Source organism: Solanum lycopersicum, chromosome 9, assembly GCF_036512215.1.
Source record: "Solanum lycopersicum chromosome 9, SLM_r2.1".
NCBI classification, from domain to species: domain Eukaryota; kingdom Viridiplantae; phylum Streptophyta; class Magnoliopsida; order Solanales; family Solanaceae; genus Solanum; species Solanum lycopersicum.
Genome location: NC_090808.1, coordinates 32523612 through 32531730, shown reverse-complemented (window position 1 = coordinate 32531730; position 8119 = coordinate 32523612).

The window sequence follows — 8119 nt, the reverse complement described above, 5'->3', positions numbered from 1 at the left end:
ATCCTTTTCTTTGGCTTTTATTTTAAGCTCACATGTTGTATTTACATTTTGCTTGTTGGGTGTATGAAATTGATGTTAGATATTACACCCTTATGCCACGGACTTAGAATATTTTCTAAGACTCCGTGTGGCACTTGACAACTTACTCACGAATCTTCATGATTTTGTAAGCTCAAGTAAGCATTTTTATTCTAAGAACGCTAAGAGAATGAAAGGAAGACTTAGAAAATTTTGGAAGAAGTCGTATATTGCTTGGAAGATTGCTTACAACTTTTTTGGTTCTTCCAAAGACTTTATTGAAATGTCTAAGTTATTCTAGAGGAATTCTCTAGCCTTCTTGATTAATCTAGAGGGTTCTACAGGTCTCCGCAAACCTCTCCACAACTCTAGACCCTTCCACCTCTATCCGGATGCAAAATTTAACTATGATGTGGCAGGACGTGAAACTCTCCCCCACCTACTGATACGATGACTGAGTCGCATCGTCACTTCATCAGCGATCAAATCTTGTCTTCTCGTACGCGCGATAAATATCCATTGACTCGATCAATTCCCTCGCGCAACTCCTTCAATTGCTTCGTTATCTCTTCTATCTCAGCCTCATGATCTACCTCCTTCCTAGGAAAAAAGCACCTTGACGGCTTCTTTGGCATCACGGTATTGTTGTCCTTCCTCGTGCGTGGTGGCGAGGCTCCTTTGGCACCATTGTCTTCCTCAAACTTGCAATGGTGGTTGGGAATGTCGTCTCCTTTCTATTAATGCTTCTCTCAAGCTGCATGGCTGTTAGTCGCAGTTGTCCTTCCGTTTTGGTGCCTTACCTAGTGATACGCTCAAACTTACTTCTCAAATAAGAAGTAAAGCGGTCGTGTAAAGTAAATAACACGACTAGTGAGGCTGGGATCGTTCCCACGAGGAAAATAGTCTAGACTTAACTTCAACCTATTATTACTATTGTTTGGTCAGTGACTTCCTTGGAAAGTAAAAACATAAAAAGGGGGGTTTCTATCTCTAAACAAGTGAAAATAATAACGAACTTGAAAGAGACACTTGACAGCTTTTAATGTTGGGTTTTAATCAATTAATCAAAGTAACTAGGGTTTACGTGTTCCCCACAGGTTCATAACTTGATAACTCTAACTATAAAAATTCTTTCCTAGTATCTTGCATGCAAAGTGATAAGTTATGTATTTCTAAATCCTTGGTCCGGCATCTAGAAAATCTCACTCCGCACCTTGATCCGGCTACGTATGTAGCTGTCCTAACCCTTATCCTTACCTCATATTAATCATCGTATTCGATATTTGACTAAGTTATTACGTCGTACCAATCAATACTAGCCTAATAGATAGTATACACTAAATCTATGTTAATAATTCTTTTCCTATTATCTACCTCCTTGGTCCGGCAAGTAGTATTATGGCGAGTTCTAACGTTGGCCATCCGTTAAAAAGACTTCTAAATGAAAGAATTATTAATACATGCAAGACACTACTCTAGACTTGTTATTTTTGTTAGGGTTTATCTCATTATTTGCCTATGGTTCCCATAACCCTAGTTATGGAGTTTAGTTACTCATAGCCATAAACACAATATTCAAATATATTAAATAAGAATTCATGTACTTACTTCAATAAGAAAGAACAAAGTCAAAAATTTGCTTGATTAATCAACAAATATCACTTGTAAGAATCTCAAAATCTAACACTAATCAACAATCAAAAATTCCAACAATCCAACAATCCAAAAGTCTAATAATATGGAGCCTAGCAATACGGAGTCTAACATCAAAAACGAGGTTTTTCAAACTATTTATAAAAAAAATAAAAACCTAATTAAACAAGGATTCTAATTGCTGGAAATCTGTCAAAACGCGACTGGATCGACGGACCTCGCGACGGACCGTCGTGGTCACGACGGACCGTCATGGACTCCGGCGTCCCATACTTGTGCAATTTCTTCTGCTACTCTCTTCATTGCCCTCGACGGCAAGTATGACGGACCGTCATACGAACAACGGTCCGTCAAGGGTCTTCGTTCTAAAACACATCAACTCTTGGACTCTGGGTACTGGATCACTTCTCTGAACTTCATGACGAACTTGCAGGACGGACCGTCATAGCCACAACGGACCATCACAATCTTTGTAATCCCACACTTGGTCAGACTTCCCCATCTTCCTTCAGCAGCTGCACTACGCTGCCACCTACGGACCGTCACAAGCACGACGGACCGTCATAAGCTCCGTAGGTGGTCTCTTCTGGATTTCTTCGCTCAAAATCTCCACATTCAGCTTTGGACAGATTTCCTGCAAAACAGAGAGAAACTTATATAAAAATTAGCACAAAAAGGCTTTTGGACACACTAAACTTAAGGAAAAGGTATTAATAATATCGTGAGACCACGGTATATCAACACCCTCAACTTAAATTCATTGTTTGGCCTCAAGCGACGCACTATGACTCACTACACAATCTTTGTACAATAGTATCCATGTTTTATCCTTTACAATCATTTGGCTATCAATCCCGATTAATCTCATCAAATCTAAGCATGCTATCACTATTAGGCTTGAATTTTGTGGGATCAGAACATGACACAGACTCACCATGCACTAACACCTATCCTCTTCATTTTCTCACCGGGGTGCTAACAATTCTGGTATTTCAACTAGTGTCCTCACTTAAAACAAAATCCTCTTTTTTCACACAATGATTCCAGTTTGAGTATAAGGATTACTTTTCAACACTCACTCTCAGAACAAAGTCACACTCACTCATACTTTTTTGCCATAAGCTTGCCCTTATTTTCACTGCCTTAAGTTCGCTATACAACCCTTAGGATCACGATAGGACTTTTTTAGCTAGTAACATAGGCTCAGGGTCAGGTAAGGTATTTTTTGGTATACTTTAGTGACTTTTTTCCCTCTTTGACATATCGGCTAAACCTTCCACAGTCTCTCATTTTATCTCACCCAGTTTCTCATATTCTTTCACCTTGCTATTTTCTCTTCTTTCTTCATTTGTGTAAGTGACTCTCTTCTTTTCTTGCTTGTATTTCTTGTGTATTTTTCTTTTTCCTTACTTTTCTTTTCATCTAATTCTCGAGTCACTTTACTTTTGTTCTTTCTCTCTCTTTGTTCTTTCAACCCCACTTTCCAGAGCATTCCTCATAGTAGCCACCCTCAACTCATGGCTTTGCCATGAGTCAAGGTACACAATACCCAAAGTTGAGTCAGGGCCATAACGAAGGTTATTTATGCATTATCCACCCTCAACTTATGATTTTGGCATAAGTTGAGGTGCACATGTCGAATAAGGGACCAGGGCTAACATATTGTTCCCAGAAAAGATCAGTTGGGGTGAAAAAGAAAGGTCTAATTTTAAGCTCAGATTATTTGGAATAAAGAAGGATAACTTTCATTTGGTTTCTTTTATTTAGGCTAGAAATGGGCTATATTGAATAAGGGCCTATGATCCTTTCCTAATTGTCTGTTACAGCTTACTTTTAGCAGGACTAACCAGACAAGTTCCAGCTCAGTACCAATAGTGGACTATTGAGATTTCCTCACACTCACTTGACATCTCATCACTTTACCATATTATCAGACACCTAGTTCGAATTGAAGACTTAGGGTAATGCAATGGTGTAACTCTATTTCATGCTTAGAGCCACACAATTATCAGTTATTATGCCTAGTCATGCAACATTTTCCAGTTTTATCAAGATATCATTTTAGCCATCATGCTTCAGAGTTAAACTATGTACAAAAGATACAAACATGCCAGTTCAACAGAAAGAGTAATTAGTCTTTTGGGGAAAAAGAACACAGGCAAGAAAACCCCAAAAGAGGATAGTGAGTTGGGCTACTCAGACTTCACCCTAACACTCACTTTCCATTTACCCCACCTCCAACAAAAAAACATGCAATTGTCCCCAATGCATAAAAAAATCTAGATATTAGAGTGGTAGGTGAAGCAAACCTGTGGCGCAAAGCGCCGTCGATCAACAAGCTGGTGGGTTCGGTTCCCCGGAACCCATGTCCTCTGCAATATGGACACCCTCAGTGGTGTCCTCAGCAACAATTGCACCATCAGTAGTGCCTCCTGCTATCTCTACAGTGCGGAAGCTAGACGCCCCAGCCGCTAATTGTGATGCTCTGATCTGGTGTGCCTCCTCCTCAGCAAGTGAGTCTCTCCTCGCAGCCTCCATCTCTCGGCGCTCCTTCTTCCTTGCTTGTGCCTCATCCTCTGCTCGACTCCTACGCCTCTTGGCACTCTCTCGAGGGGGAGGTGGTGGAATTTCTGAAGTAGCAAACAGGGCCGCCAATACAGTGTCCTCATTAGGCTCGACAGACTCCGGCACCCTTGCCTCTAGGATCGTGTTGATGTCTGCACGTAGACTGTCGACTGCAGCCTGAAGAGTCGACACATCCACCGGAGGGGCTGGTCGGGCTAACACTCTCAACTCAAAGGCGTCCAGGCGCTGATTAACCTCAGCAATCTTCCGCTCTGTAAACTGCTGCATTTTCCTCTCTAGACGCTCTTCAGACTCAGTGATCGACTTCTGCATCCATGGATGGATATGATGCAGAAGAGTGGCCATTTGTGCTTCTAGTTTTTGGACCCTAGCAAGCGGGACTAGTGCCGATAGAGGGGCTGTGCGAGAGGAGCTCGGGGCTGTGCTACTACCCGGGATAGACTCGACCGGGGAGGTGTCAGTGGACGCCTGTGTAGCGGTGCGGGCCTGGGCTACCATATCCGCAAGATCATCAGCAAGTGGGGGAAGCTCTGGACGGGGCCCTCTGCGTGGAGCCAACTCATTGGCCTCGTCTCTGATGAGGTCGACATCAACAGTGCCCTGCGGGGTCTTCAGCTGATCTACGTGCCATATAGGCACACCTACGGACTTGCAAAAGGCAAAGATCATGCACGGGAAAGGGTAGGTAGTAGTGACCTTGAATTCCCTCTCGTGCATGACTGCCTGGAGAAGCCATGCGAAGTCCACCTCAAATCCGGCTATCATCGCCGCCATCAACACCACTCGATCCCAAGTAAAGATGTTATCAGCAGCTGTGAGGGAAAGGCAGTGATGGACAAGCAGCCACAAGAACTTTGTGTGAACGTGAGGTTGGCCTTCTTGATGGCCCCTTTCGGCTCAGTCACCCAATCGGCACCCTCTCCATCTACTGATAGGTGCAGGGCCATCCACCTCTTGGTGGTCTCTCTCAGTGATGGCTCGCGCAAGAACTGGCCATCCTTCACTATCTGCCAGCGGTAGTCAAACCCGGCAGTGATGGGGGTCCGAGTAGCATCAACACTCTCGCCGTATAGAAACCGGGGGATGGCTGGCAGAGAAATGTCAACCTGCACGCCCCTGACTCGGACCTGCTCCAGTGGGGCCTGTTTAGCGGGGGCAGCCCGCCTATCGATCTGTGATCGGAGAGTTGCTACGTAGGATGCGTAGAACTCTCGGACCATTTCCTCACTGCATCGTCCCAACGGACGTGCTGTCCACTCCAAGCGATGCCTGGTGAAGAGGTCGTGTATCTCAGGCATCGTCGGGAGACTCCCTGTAAGTACCCACTGCTCCAAAGTGAGTGTTCGAGTCATCACTCCTTTATCAGTCAGGAACTTGGCATCGGAGTAAACTTGAAACTGGCCATCGACACACCACCGGTTTGGCTGGTCAGAGGCTGGGGTGGGGACCTGAGATGGTGCACCAAATGTAGAGTCTGAACTGTCAGCCTCATCAGACGAGGCCGACGCTGCAGCAGTGGTGGGTGCGGGAACCTCAGCAGAGCCAGAAGCTTCATTGGACCATGATACTCCTAACGAGCCAGACGCTCCTTCCTCATTTGTGGCTGACCCAGAGGGTGTGCCAGTCAGTGTGCGCTCCTCATCAGACTGGGAGGCACTGACTACGGCGGACGCAACCTTTTTGGGTGTGGCTCTGGGAGCACGTGCAGCACGGGAAGGTGTGGAAGTTCCTGGGGGGGCACATACTCAAGGTCCCGCTCATCATCAGAGCTGATGATCAAGCGTGCAGACGGGGCAACAGACTTTGATCGCCCGCGTGCGTAAATTCGGTCTTGCTTGGGTGCCATAGTGGATAGTACCTGCAAAGGATCACTATTAGTACGAGTAGTAGAAAACAAGACAAGCAAAACCATACAAAATAAAATAGTGAAAATAATATGTAATTGCTGTAGAAACAGTGACACACGACGGGCCTGGTGACGGCTCGTCGTGACTATGAAGGACCGTCGTGAGGTCCGTCGTGTTTTACTTGGACTTTGTATAAATAGAGAACCCTGAAGGAGAGTCTCTAACTAGCATGACGGTGTGTGAAGGACGCACCGTCACAGTTACGACGGTCCGTTGTAGATGTCCATCGTAGGACACTTGGGAAAAAATATGGAGACCCTAAGGAGAGGGGTCTCAGTCCGTCATGACGGTCATGCAAGACGGCCGGTCGGATATACGACGGTCCGTTGCATGTGCCCGTTGAAGGACACTTAGAAAAAAAAAGAGATCCTTAGTAGCAGAGTCTCTGACAACCAGAACGGTTGTGCAGGACGGACCGTCTAGAAGACGATGGTCCGTCACATGTGTCCATTAGGAAAGGGCTGCTAGGGCTTGTGCAACGGACCCTACGATGGTCCATCGTGGCTACGACGGTCCGTCATCGGGGTCTCGTTCTGAATGACAGTGAAAGAACTAAGGGTACCCTAAGAAACCCCGATTAACCACATCAACCTTGTAGTGTTTTGGACCTACATGTGTCTAACCCAACTACCTAGGAAACTAGCAATGCAAAAGCACCTATGTCTAGGGTGGTAAACATGGTAATTTCGAACATTTGTAACCTAGGTCAAGTAGAATCGTATAAAGTAAACAAAATACTATGAGGAACTAAGCTTAATACTAACTAGTAACAAAAATGCAAGATAAATGAGTATAAATTAGAGACACATACCTTAGAAATGGAGAAAAAACAGATGCAAAAGTACTCCGTAGCAAGGTAGACACTCACAGCAGCAGTTTTCACTAGTAGATAACACTTTAGGGCTTTGGAGAATTGTGAGAGGGCAATGATCGGTGGTTGAGAGAGTGTGGAAGTTGAAAAGAGAGGGGAGATGATAGGAATAATGAAGTAATGGGGTGAAATGAGGGGTTGGGTGGGTTTAAACATTCTGATTTTGAAAAAGGGTTCCGCCGGGTCGGGTCGGATATACCTCATTAATCACGCGACGGTTCCCCGACGACGGACCATCGCAGATGTGACGACCCATCATTTGTTCCATCACGTGTGACCTTGTTTCAAAATAACAGAAAAATGTACCTGGTACGACGGATGCATATGACGGTCCGTCGCTGGTGCGACGGTCCGTCAATGTCTCCGTCAGTGACTGCTGCAGAGTAATTTTCTGCAGAATTTCCTGGTGATGTGCCTGCAAATTTAAAACCCATTAGTAGAAAAATGCCACCATTGCTAAAAAAAATGATATGTATTGGGTTTCCTCCCAACAAGCGCCTTATTTAATGTCGCGGCAAGACTGGGGACCCTTGATTACTCAGACTTCATCAAGATGGCATGCCTCTATCACTTCATTTGCCGATTCAGCATGCCCGAAATAGATTTTTATCCGCTGTCCATTCACCTTGAACCGCACACCCTCCTTAGTTTCCAACTCAACTGCTCCATAAGGGAATAGTTGGGTAACCAAGTAAGGACCAGTCCATTTGGACTTGAGCTTGCCCGGAAATAAGCGCAACCTAGAATTGAATAAAAGCACCAAATCCCCGACCATAAACTCTCGCTTTTCAATTTTGTTGTCATGGTACTTCTTCATCCTTTCTTTGTATAGTGCTGAGCTTTCATAGGCTCTTAGGCGAAATTCATCTAGTTCATTCAACCCATTTAACCATTGCTCTGCAGCTTCGCTCCAATCCATTTTAAACTTCTTCATAGCCCACATGGCTTTATGCTCTAACTGAACCGGAACCTGACAAGCCTTCCCATATACAAGTTGGTATGGAGACATACCTATGGGAGTTGTATATGCTGTCTGGTAGGCCCAAAGAGCATCATCAAGCCTCCTTGACCAATCCGTTCTACT